At 35.9% G+C, this 13,708-nt stretch overlaps 1 protein-coding gene across 2 annotated transcripts in view; it reads right to left on the bottom strand.

The window, feature by feature from the left end:
• Nucleotides 1–13,708, bottom strand: part of PIBF1 (progesterone immunomodulatory binding factor 1) — a 197,436-nt gene that overhangs the window by 169,529 nt on the left and 14,199 nt on the right. The window lies entirely within an intron of this gene.

Below are 13,708 nucleotides of genomic sequence, written 5' to 3'. Positions count from 1 at the left end.
AATAGGAAGAGTTGCCAAATATTATTTTATCATCTTTTATCATCTACTGATAAAAACATACAGTTTCTCTCCTTTAACTTGCTGATATAACAGATTATTTTCTCTATTCTAGAATATGCTTTAATCATAATGTATTCTTTTGCTACAATGCTACAATTCATTTTTGAACATTTTGGTTAGAATTTTTGCATATGTAGTAATAAGTAAAACTGACCCATAGAATTTCTTTTGTTTTGGTTTTGCACTATCTTTTTCAGAGCTTTCCATCTTTTTCAATAGTTTGGTGCAGTTTAATTAACTGTAATCAGCTCTCCTTGTGGAAATCAGCTATGAACTCATCTGGGTAATCCGTCTGTGCACCTAATAACTTCATCAGTAGTACATCTTTATTCACTTTATAATACCCCTATGGTTATTACTCTATTCAGGTTCTCCACTTCTCTAAATTTTACTCATCTACACTTTGTCAGGACATTTCATTTTTCTTTCAGTTTTCAAGCTTGTTACCACAGAACTATATTTCCTTAAGATCTAATTATTCCATACTCATTTTTATTGTTTCTTTTCCTGCTTTCTTAAAATAATTACTACATGTCTTGATTTTTTAGTAAAGCCATTTTTAAGACCATACGTTTTCCTCTGGCACAGCTTTAAATGTCTCAAGGATTTTGGTATAAAATATTCTTATGTTCATTGCTTTCTTGTTTATTTTTGTCTCTCTTTGATCTAAAAGATGTATTTCTTAATTTCTCAGTAAGTTTATTTCCCTCAACTTTAAATTATCTCTAGATCTACTAAATTATAATAAAAAAGTAACTATAAAATCTGTACTTAAAAATTTATTATGGAGCATCTGGTTGGCTCAGTTGGTGAAGAAATCAGAGTCTTGATTTCTGCTCAAGTCATGATCTCAGCGTCATGAGATCAAGCCCACATCAGGCTTTGCGCGGAGTATGGAGCCTACTTAAGAGTCTCTCTCTCCCTCTCCCTCTACCCATCCTACGTAACTTGCATGCCACCCACAAAAATAAATAAGTAAATAAATAAATAAAATAAATTACTATTTTACTAAGTGGTCAAGTTTATACATGATTGTTTTGGAAACTTCCCATTGACATGTAAAAATATTCTCTGGTTAAAGAACGTTAAACTTTGTATATTGAAACTAAATCAAAATTATTTACTGAGTTAATTCTTCCAGTCTTTACTTTCTTTATCTATTAAATCCATCCAGTTCTGAAGGAATTAGATTATAAACTTCCCCAGGATCATTATAATTTCATTAAGTTCTTCTTGTTTTTCTAAAATTTTTTTCTTTACAACTACCATTGTTTGATGTGCAAAAGTTGGTGACTGTATCTGGAAATAAGCTAAGGTAAGGTCTCTCATGCGTGATATGATGATACACCATCTTGGCCACTGGGTTCAAAATTGTATTTCAAATACATGAAGCTCAAATACTAGAATCTTAGGATGCTTATTAAAACTGAGTTTCTTAGTTCTGTCTTGGACCAAAATAACCTATGGAAGTATCCATAAATCTAAATTTTAAGAAGTGCTTATATACTTTAAATTTAATATAAAGAGACAAAATTATTGTTTACTAATGAATTTGTGAGATATTCTAGGATAATTATAACTGATAAATATCATCATAAACATGTACTTTTAAGAGGAACTTAAAACTCACCAGTTAAGTAGGATAAAAAAGAAATTTCAGAAAATAATTAACATCCCTGAGTAAAAACCTGAGTAACAAATATGTGTCATACCTCATTTTCATACAGCTAAAATCAACCGAATTACTCACACATGAATACCTAAAATGAGCCTCAAGGTAATCTTGGAGAATTTTTCTCAACAAAAGTAACTAAGTTTCTAAATAAGGAAGTTATCTTAAACAAAACACTCTTCTTGCTTCCTAGTTACCAAAGTTCTCATAAGAAAAAAATATTTCACCATTTCCTCATGAAACTTTATAGCTTCATTAAGGCAAACTCACTAATGCCCTCATAGTACTGTTAACATTTTTTTCTTTTGAAATTAAAGAAACATATTGAAATAATTCTATAATAGCAAAACAGCTCACACAGTTTAGCTATATACATTAGACCAAAATTCTGACCTGCTATGAAGAGATTTCATAAGTAGAATGTAAAAGTACAGTACATATGAAAACACTAAGTACTGTACACAAGTTTATATATATAATACAGCTGAAAATATGCTAAAATTAGACTAATTATTTATACTTATAAACAAACTCTAAACTTGGAGAAGATAAGGCCTATTTTCTAATGTTAGTATCTCAATATTGTTTCTAAATTTAATTGCAGATGTGAAAAAAAATTATGAAAAAAGGTCTCAGAAATCCACTTCCTAGCATATCAGGAAGAGTGACTTCTTTTTTAAAGATAGAAAATCTCTTTCTACTAAATTTCTAAAGTAGTTTTCACATCATATCTGCCTGAATAGATTATATAAACAAAAACAGAGTTAACTGCATACTTATGGGGCTTTAACATCTCTGAATATTTTTGTTAGGTATAATTATGAAATCAGTGTAATAATTGAGATACCCTTGATCTGAAGAATACAGGTTATGCCAGGAAAGTTTGTTTTTAAAATTCTTTCTTTCAGTTACAAATATGAATTGTATTAGTTAAAATAGTATTTGATTGGTTTTAGGCAGTGGATATGAAGTAAGGAATATAAATGAAAATAAGGTAACAATGTAACACTTTGGCCTTCAGGTCAAAAATGGCAAGACTTTGAGCAGAGGAAAACTGGTTAAAGACATAGATGGATATATGCTGCCACCGTGTGGTGAAAAAAATTAAGATCATTTTCGAAAAAACTAACCCAATCCAGGAAAAGTCTTAGTTAAGTACAAAACGTCTTCTGAGCTATCAGTCTCAATTCAGAGACATAACAAGTATCTTAGTTTCTCTTAAAAGGAAACCACAGTGGAGTTGTCATTATTGCAGTCATTTTGAAGCTATATTTGTTGGCTGCTGTTTTCTTTTTTAAGTTTCCATTAATTTACTACTTGTTCTATGACATAATACTTTCTTGCATTTGTTTCAAGTTTATATTCTTGCAACTCAATCCTCATCTGTATTGTCATTTTATAAATTTCAGTCACATTTTTTCCTAACTGTTGGTGACTTTATTAGGAATTCAATAATTACTAATAAATAAAAAGTACAAACAACCAAAGTAACAGTGTTCAAAACTGCACATTTTGTTAAAGGTCCAGCAATATGTTTTATTCTGCTTTTAATATTTTTCTTAATATTTTAATAGTGCCTGACACATCATCATCCATGTCAGTACGCAGACAAATATGGTGAAAAAAAGAGTCTCCCATGGAGCTACTGCTTTTTTTAAGGAGTAAGGGGATCTCGAAGTCAAATATTTTACATTCACAAACTAGATTTTCTCTTTCCTCACTTATGCTTAAAACAAAATTGTAAGGCGGTTCTGCTTCTGGTAATGGCTCTGTTAAGTACAGAGAACAACCATAAGTTCTGGACAAAATTTAAAACAACTACTTCTTCAAGTAGTACAGGAGAGTGACCCAAGTCAGGCCGATTCTGGAAGGGGAGCCCGTTTGCACAAAGAAGGAGGGAATAGCACTGGATTAGTCTCCTGATCTTACTTTTTTTTGTTTGTTTTGTTTTTATGGCTTTTAGCTTGAGGGTAGGCCTACTCTATGCCAAGTTGGATGTATAAACATGTAACAGAAAATCCTTCGCCTTTTTAGCTTGAAGAACTAGAAGACACAGATTGGGCCAACCTAATGTAAGAAGGGAATTCCAGACAAGTAGAGAAGGTAACCTTGACTTCCATGGATAATCTCTGCCAATCTCTGGCTGACCTCTAAACAACACACATGTTAGGAGAGACCCAAGAAGCCATATACTAATGCCAAAAATACTGAACTGAAATTTGCAATGCTGCCCAAGAGAAAGAGTATGCATTTTGAGTACAACCAAGTTAATTTCCTGCTAAAGCAAAAACAATGGAACTGTCTAGGGGAACATAAAGGTAGTCTCTACAACATAAAATCATGTTAGAATCTAAGTTTACTCTATGTTTTAAATAAACAATTTAAAATTACTTGACATCTTAAGAAGCAGGAAAATGTGACCCATTTTTAAAAGACAACTAACAGAGGGACACCTGGGCGGCTCAATCAATTAAGCATCTGCCTTCAGCTCAGGTCACCATCCCAGGGTCCTGGGACTGAGTCCCATGTTGGGGAGTCTGCTTCTCCCTCTGCCTGCTGCTTTCCTTGCTTCTGTTCTATCTCTGACAAATAAATAAAATCTTCAAAAAAATTAAAAAATAAATAAAAGGCAACTAACAGAGATCAACTTTGAGATGACCCGGATTTTGGAATTAGCAACAACGCTTCAAATGAAGCAGCAATTTAACTATTCTCAATGGTGTAAAGGAAAATATCCTCACAATGAATACACAAATAGCAGAGACATAAAAACTATAATAAACTGAAGGGAAATCTAGAAGTGAAAAATTCCACTTTCATTTTTTAAAATTTATTTATTTGAGAAAAAGAGCACATGTACACACACAAGTTGGGGGGAGGGGCAGAGGGAGAAGAAGTGAGAATCCCAAGCAGACTTTCCACCCCGCCCAACTCGGGGCTCAATCCCACCACCCTGAGATTATGACCTGAGCCGAAATCACGAGTCTGACACTTAAATGACTGAGCCACCCAGGCACCCTGAAAAATTTCACTTTTAAGCATTTACTAAAGAGAAAGAAAACAAGCCCACACAAAAACCCATATTAAATTTTTGCAGCACCTTTGTTTATAATGTCTCCAAGGTGGAAATAACTCAAATGCCCACCAACTGGTTGATGAATATATCCATACAATAGAATACTATTCAGCAATAAAAAGAAACAAACCATTGATACATGGAAAAAAATGGTCTGGCAATTTCTCATAAAACTTAAGTATGACTGGTGACTGGATGGATAGATATGTGATTAGAACAAGTATAATAAAATGTTAATGGTAAAATTAGGTCATTGATATACTGGTGTTCATTGTAAAATTCTTTGAAGTTATCTTTGCTTGAAAATTTTTATAATGAACTAGAAATACACTCTTTAGGGCTGGTGACCAATTCTGAATGTGCTAATTTGGGAAATATAAGCTAGGAGGTTATAGAAAACACATAGGTTATAATTAGTTTTTTTATTTTTTGGGATCATTCTCCGATTTGCCTTATTAGTTTTGTATTCATCTCCCCCCCCCCTTTTTTTTTTTTTAGTTTTGTATTCTACTACTAAGAAAAACTTCACTATCTCCAAACTCAAGGTTCTCCTCTAGGCTTCCTTTCTAATATAACGTGTTTTTTGTTTTGTTTTGTTTAAGGAGTAAGTTTTTATTGTTGTTGTTGTTGTTTTTAAGATTTTATTTATTTATTTTAGAGAGAGAGAATCAAGCAGACTCCATGCTGAGCACAGAGTCCAACACGGGGCCTGACCCCACAACCCTGAGATTATGGCCTGAACTGAAATCAACAGTCTGACACCCAACAGGCTGAACCACTGAGGTGCCCCTCTAATATGTTTTAAAAGGTTAAGTACTGAGGGGCACCTGGGTGGCAGAGTTGGTTAACCGTTCTTCAACTCTTGGTTTTGGCTCAGTCATGATCCCAGTGTCGTGAGATCAAACCCCATGCCAGACTCTGTGCTCAGTGAGGGAGTCTGCTTGGGATTCTTTTCCCTTCCGTCTCCCTCTCTCTCAGCCCAACCCTCCCTTGGGTGCATGCTTTATCTCTCTCTAAAATAAACAAATAAAATCTTAAAATCTTAAGTACTGAATAAGATTGAACTTAATAGTTATCTCTGGACAATACTTCTTTTTTCATTTTTCAGAAAGTTTCTTTTATTCCTACTTTCTGGCTTTCATCTTCCAAACACTGAAGAGAAAGCAATTCCCCCAAGAGCTCATGATAATAATTCTTAAGAAGTCTGTCAAAATTTTTAAAACTGGAGCATCTAGGTGGCTCAGTGGGTTAAGCCTCTGCCTTTGGCTCAGGTCATGATCTCAGGGTGCTGGGATCTAGCCCCACATGGGAGGCTCGACAGGGAGCCTGCTTCCCCCTCTCTCTCTGCCTACTTGTGATCTCTGTCAAATAAATTTTAAAAATCTTAAAAAAATTGTTTTAAACTAAAATTTGGAAGTCTGTGAATGGCTTTTTAGAAGTCTACATATTCCATTTCCTATTTCCTCCTTATACACATTTGCAGTTATCACCCAAGTGAAATATTATAATACACAATTTGTTCATTTATATTCATTTATAAAATTGTTGTTTTGACCATCTCCTATAGGTTTACACTTGCATAAATATTCAGTATCCTAATCTTCATGCATTCCAAAAGCTCAGTAAGAAGAGCAGTGTGGTTGATCAGTTCGTAGTTATCAAGGTCCTTAGTTTCTAAGGACAGGTAGACAATTTACCATCTCTCAAGCAATTAAATGTACTCTAACTTCTCTATTTGGATAACAAGAGTATACATTTGCTGCACTGTGAAATGCATCCTTGAGGTCTTTTTAAAATTCTTGGGTGAATACTGCCTAGTAAGGTTTTTTTTTTTTTTTTTCCACATTTTATTCCTCTTCAAAATTGCACAGCACTGTGTATAAGACCCATTTACCTCCCTTAAAAATCCAACTTTAAATATATAAAGACTAAGATGTTTGCTGATTACTATATGAAGATATCATTCAAATAGTATAAAAATTCTGAATTATGACTTATTGAGTATCAGTAACTTCATAGTGATTGCAGCCATTAATACCATGACCTTGTCCCAAGGCTTACTGTGGCACTGTATCGTATGCTTATTGAATGAAATAACAGTGCCTTTCTTTGTCAAATTTAGGACAGTTTAGGGCATATTTCATTGGATGCATTTTCAACCTGTCCACTAAAAACCAAAATATTTACTCCCCTTAGGAAGGAATCCAAGTTTTCTCTCACAATAGTCCAAAAGAATATTTATATTTTTGAACGGATTTAAATTAAGGACACCATTAGAAAAGTTAAAAAAAAAAATCGCCCACTCCATTTGTATGTGATGGGCATTTTTGAGTTTCTCATTCCCTGCTTTTGGCCACCAACAACCCACCTTCTAATTCAATAAATTTTTTATCAACTTCTTTTTTATAAACCTTCCTTTAACAATCATAATTTTCTCTCTCTTCCTTATACATGTTTATAATCATGTTCTTCAGCTGTTTTTTAAATTGAGTTCTGCCTTTTGGTAAAAAGATCATATAAACCACTCAAACCATTGAGAGATAAATGATCGCACTTACAGATAAAATAATTATTATTTTAAAAGCCATTTTGTGCGATATGAAGATAAAGTTCTTTAAAACTCACCAGGAGTAATTAAACCAACAAACACCTCTGTGTTCTAATACTTATTCTCAAATATATAATTACAGAAGCCTAGATTATGGGCTATGCCCCAAACACAGATGGCTCTTTTTATCATATGGAGCACACTGAAGCGGTAAGCCTTAAACACAAGTACATCTGGTGTCCAATAGCACTGCTTATGCTGCTGGTTAGCAATTAGATGAATGTCTTTCTAATGTTCTTGACAATGAAAAACTTTCTGTGGTTTACAATGTAATTTTATGTATATTAGTTGTGATTTCTCTCACCTTAAAAACAAAACAAACCCTGGGGCAGCTTGGGTGGCTCAGTGGTTTAAGCGGCTGCCTTGGGCTCAGGTCACGATCCCAGGGTCCTGGGATGGAGCCCCGCATCACGTCAGGCTCCCTCTCAGTGGGAAGTCTGCTTCTCCCTCTCCCTTTGTGTGCTCACTCCCTCTTTCTCTTCCTCTCAAATAAATAAATAAATCTTTAAAACAAAACTAAAACTCTTTCCCTTCACCCTGCTTTCCCTGTCATCTTCAGCCCTAGCCCTTCGTTTCCCTATTCAATCAAAATCCCAGAGAAAGAGCTGCCTAGAATTGTTTCCAAATCCTTTTCTTCCATTTACCCTTAAACACACTCTTGTAATCAAACTTTTGATCTCACCAACTCCAACAAAACTACTCCTGACAAGGTTATCAATGACTCTGTTAAATATGTGATTTCTCAGACTTCATCTTACTATACCTGTGGATAGCATTTGAAATGACTTTGGACTCTCTTTCTTGACAGTTTTCTCCTTTGGCTTCTGGGACATTGAAATTCTCTTGGTTTTCTCATCTCGGTGATAAATCCCCCTCCCCCATCCCACTGGTTTAATACTGAAGTGCTCCGGAGCTCCGGCTTTGGCCCTCTTCTCTGTATTCACTCTCTTCTGGTAATCTCATCCTGGTTTTAAATACTATCTTTATGTTAACAACTTCCAAATATATAGCTTCCAAAGTTCAGACTTGTATATCCAAGTATTTCCAAATGTAAATCCAACAGATTTCTAAAACTCAGTGTGGCTAAAATTTGAACTCTCTTTTAACCCTAAATCTGCCTCATCCACAACCTACCCATTTCAACTGAATGCAAATCCATCCTTCTAGTTATTCAGTCCCAAAACCTTGGAGTTAATTTGACTCTTATCTTTCTTTCATGTTCTCCATCCAGTTCAGGAATCCCAATATTCATCCATCCATCCATCCATCCAATGATTTTATTTATTTATTTATTTAAAGATTTTCATTTATTTACTTGACAGAGAGAGAGAGCACGCGCATGAGCACCAGAGAGGGAATACAAGCAGAGGAAGAGGAAGAAGCAGGCTCTCCACTGAGCAGGCTTGATCTTAGTGGATCACAGGACCTTGGGATCATGACCTGAGCTGAAGGTGGATGCTTAACAACTGAACCACCCAGGCACCCCTCCTGTCATTCTTTTTTTTTTTTTTTAAATCTTATTTATTTATTTGACAGACAGAGATCACAAGTAGGCAGAGAGGCAGACAGTGAGAGAGGAGGAAGCAGGCTCTCAGCAGAGCAGAGAGCCCGATGTGGGGCTCGATCCCAGAATCCTGGGATCGTGACCTGAGCCGAAGGCAGAGGCTTAACCCACTGAGCCACCCAGGCGCCCCCTTTCTGTCATTCTTATGAAGGCAAAGTTTGGCATCAGGAAGAGCATATGAATTTAGGATGAGCACCGACAGGGTATCATCAAAAGCCCTGATTTTTAAAAATTGTATATATTTGACATATAAAATTGTGTATATATATTTAAGATGTACAATATGCTAACTTGACATATTTGTATTATAATATGACTACTTTTGCAGCTATAATTAGCACCTATACCACATTACATAATTACCCATTCCTTTAAGTCTTTGGGGTAACTACATTTTTGTAGTTAGTATTTTTTATATTTATATTTGTAGTATTAGGAGGGTGTTTGTCAATGTTTAAACTACATTTAAGCCTGATAATGTAGTACAGTATTGTTTATATTTATTATACTGTGAGTTAGATCTCTATGACTTACTTACTACTCATTGTAAGTTTGTACCCTTAAACAACATCAGTCTTGTCCTCTCACTCCCATCCCCTGGTCTTACAGGATTTTTTTCTCCATTAGTGCCCATGGTTCTCGGTTATGTGCTTCAAAGAATAAAGAGGTAGGCCAGACAGACTGGTAGGAAGGAGAGAAAGGTTTTTGAGCTAAGTGATAATACAAAGCTCCCGAGGAGGGAGGGGACCCTAGAAGGTTGCCCCCAATGGTTCTACTTTTAAAATACATCCAGGATCCAACCAGTTCATAGCCCATACACTGCTATCACCCTGATACAAAGCACTATCAGCTCTCACCTAGATTACTACAAGACGCGTAACAAGTCCCTCTGCTTCCATCTTTATAGCTCTATAGCCTATTCTCAGCAAAAAAAAAAAAAAAAAAGAAAAAAAAAGAAAAAAACATGTTCTGGGACATTAACAAAGTTCTTTAATACTCTTTAAGGGTCTACTATGTACCAGCCAGAATGATCCTTCTACAATATATCAGATCATGTCACATCACTTCCCTAAATCCTGCAATACTTCCTTTCACTTAGGGTTAAAAATCAAAGTCCTTACAGTGACTTCAAAAACCCTTTACCTCTCTGATCTTACCTAACTATTCTCTCGCTTCAGTCGTTCCAGTCATATTGGCTTCCTCGTTGCTCCACAAACATCACTCCACAAAGAGGGAACCCGCTTAACCTTTGCACGACCGTTCCTCTGCCTGGGACTTCTTCCTTGAAAACTTCATTGTCTCCCTCAGCTCCAAGTCTTTCTAAACTTCTAACCTCCTCAGTGAGGCCTACTGGCTGACCCTATACAATTCTGAATATGATTTCTTCCCTGCTCTCCATGCAGCACTGATATTTTCTCTTTTATCCTTTGTAGTTATCAACTTCTTCCTCTATGATACACTTATCTATAATGCTTACTATTTGTTTCCCTGTACTCTTTTTTTAAAAGATTTATTTATTCTAGAGAGAGAGAAAGAGTGCTTGTCCACGAGTGTAGGGAAGAGGCAGAGGGAGAGACAATTTTCAAGCAGACTCCCCACTGAGTGTGGAGCCCATGAGATCCTGAGATCATGGCCTAAGCTGAAATCCTGAATTGGACACTTAAAACTGAGCTACCCAGGTGCCCCTCCCTGTACTCTTTTCAAAAACAGAATCTCCAAGAGGTCAGGGATCATTGTTTTGTTTGCTGTAGTATCCCAAGTTACCTAGAACAATGCCTGCCACATAACAGATGTACAACAAATATTTACTCCATGAATTTCATTCTAATAATGACTTTATTAGGAGGGTGTTATATATTCTCATCCTATTTTGTAGATGGAGGAGTTGGGGCAGAGAAAGTAAGGAAGACTAGGGGCTGAGTGGGTAAAGAATAAGTTTTCCATCCAATATCATCATGCCACTGTCAAATGCACAGATAAAACTTGATGACAGGTGAATTTTCCAAATATCAGAGCAGTAATAACAAACCATTTAAAAAAAAAATCCCCCCGACAAAAATCCTCATAGTACACAGTTAAGCAAAATTTCTTTTACTATTAAATATTATACTTATTGTTCACTATATCCTTATAAGGAAGTCTTTTAATTTAAAAATATTCCTCAGTGTTGGGCAAGCTGACCTGAATTAGCCCTTGACAGACCAGAGGAATCAAACTTTACAGGAGACTTTAATATAAAAGTAATTCTATTCTGTCTATATCATATTCTCTGAATTTCTAAGACCTATTATTACGTAGACAACACACTGCTTAATTTCTTAATTTCTTTTTTCCTGATTGTGGTTCAATTCTCTGTTTATTAATAAATTATGGAAAGGTTTAAGACAGAGAATTGTATTTTCAGCTGAGAGGTGATAAACCTTTAAGAAACAAACTTGCACATGGGAAGGGTTCAGTGATGGTTAATTTTGTTTTGTTTTTAAATATTTATTTATTTAGGAGTACCCAGGTAGCTCAGTGAGTTAAGCCTCTGCCTTTGGCTCTGGTCATGATCTCCGGGTCCTGGGATCGAGCCGGCCTCGGGCTCTCTGCTTGGCGTGCAGCCTGCTTCCCCCTCTCTCTCTGCTTGCTGCTCTGCCTACCTGTGATCCCCCTCTGTCAAATAAATAAATACAATCTTAAAAAAAAAAAAGATTTATTTATTTGAGAGAGAGCACATGCAGGTGAGCTGGGGGAGGGGCAGGTAGAGAGGAGAGGAAGAGAAGCAGAATCTCTGCAGAGCACGGAGCCCAAGGCGGAGATCAATCTCATGACCCTGAGATCATGACCTGAGGCAAAATCAAGAGTCAGACGCTTACCCAAAATTGAGAAACCCAGGTGCCCCTGTGCTGGTTAACTTCATATGTCAACTAGCTATATTGGTCAAATACTATTTTACTTTATTTTTATTTTGGTTGAGAACTATTTAGATCTTTCTGCAAAGGTATTTTTTAGATGAGATTAACACCTTTTAAAGAAGATTTTATTTATTTGAGAGAGAGAGAGCACACAAGCAGTGGGGAGAGGGAGAAGCAGTCGCCCTACTGGGCAGGGAGCCCACTGTGGGACTCAATCCCACTGTGGGACTCAATCTCATGACCTGAGCAGAAGGCAGATTCTTAACCAACTGAGCCATCCAGTTAATTCAGAGATTAACACTAAATTAAAAAAAGTCAGGGGGGAGGCAAACCTTAAGAGACAGAAAATTATTAATGACAGAAACTAAAGTGGAGGGGTGATGGGTGGGGAAGGGGCATTAAGGAGAGCATATGTGATGAGCACAGGGTATAAGCCTTACACGTACGGTAATGAATCATTAAATTCTACTCCTGAAACCAATATTGCACTGTTATGTTAACTAGAAATAAAAACTCGAAACAAACAAAAAAACAAATAACATTTAAATCAATAGACTTTGAGTAAAGTCAATTACCCTCCATATTGTGAGGGTCACATCTAATCAGCTGAAAGCCATACTAAACCAAAGACTGACCTCGTCCGAGCAAGAATTCTGTCAGCAGACTGTCTTTGTACTTCAACTACAACTCTCCCCTGAATCTCCAGCCTTCTAGCCTATCCCATCAGATTTTGGACTCATCAAGCCTCCACAATCTTGTGAGCCAACTCCTTAAAACAGATCTCTCTCTCTCTCCAGATATCCTATTGGTTCTGTTTCTCTGAAGAATCCTAGTACAGGTTTACAAACAAAGCTGCTTCTTTGTTCAAGAGTAATTAGTTAAAAAAAAAAAAAAGTTATTAGTCACTAAAAACACTCAGGAACCCAGTGAGTCAAACCAGTGTTACCTATCTATGTTTTCTTATCAATAAAATACTAAAAATGTTATGAGCAAGGCTGAAACAAACAAAAATCTGGAATACAATGTCATTACTGACCCTTCAGAGTTGAGAGATTTGCTCTACTGCACAGTAAAACTATATCACATACTAATGATAATTCTAGAATTACAAAAGTTTTTTTCTCTTTGGCCCCAGGAATCCTTTGTTTAAGAGAAACCAGTCTTAGAATTCCCAATTATTAAAGTCATTAAAAAAGAGGTAGTTTGATATAAACAAGGTTAGGAAACTTTTCCAGCCCTCCTCCTAAAAAATAAGAAATCCTTGAGGGAAGCTAAGGTACCATGAGATGCTACAGAACCAAGTCTGAAAACTCATTTAATTGCCTTGTCCTCAATAAACCCAATGAACATGTCACCAGGACTACCACCATCCTGGGCACTTTGCAGAAACAGAGAGTAAATGATTTGGCCAAGGCTATAAAATTAGCTACTAGTTACACTGAGGCCTTCTAAGTTTGTCCCTTACATTTTTTTGCAAATTTTATAAAAATTAAAAGTTATCTTTCTAAAATATGCAAAACACTTTACCTGCACAATGTGGCAGGTTAGCAGAAGAAATAAAAACCCACAACAGAACTTTGTAGAAGGGTTCATATCGGCACATCTGCCTCTTTGGCATCACTCCTGGTGATTTCATCACTCCTATGAGGAGAGGAAGGAAGATGAGCCTTCATTTGCTTTTAATATTGGCTCTACATTAATGACCTAAATAGATTTTGTCCAGCACTAACAGAGTAGCAAATTAGGGCATCGAAATGTAAATTAAATTATAATTATTTATTTTTGGAAATTAGATCTTCGGTAAAAGCTGCCCTTGCAATATGACATAACA

This window comes from Mustela nivalis, assembly GCF_964662115.1.
Source record: "Mustela nivalis genome assembly, chromosome: 15".
NCBI lineage: Eukaryota > Metazoa > Chordata > Mammalia > Carnivora > Mustelidae > Mustela > Mustela nivalis.
This window is presented reverse-complemented; position numbering and strand designations above follow the sequence as displayed.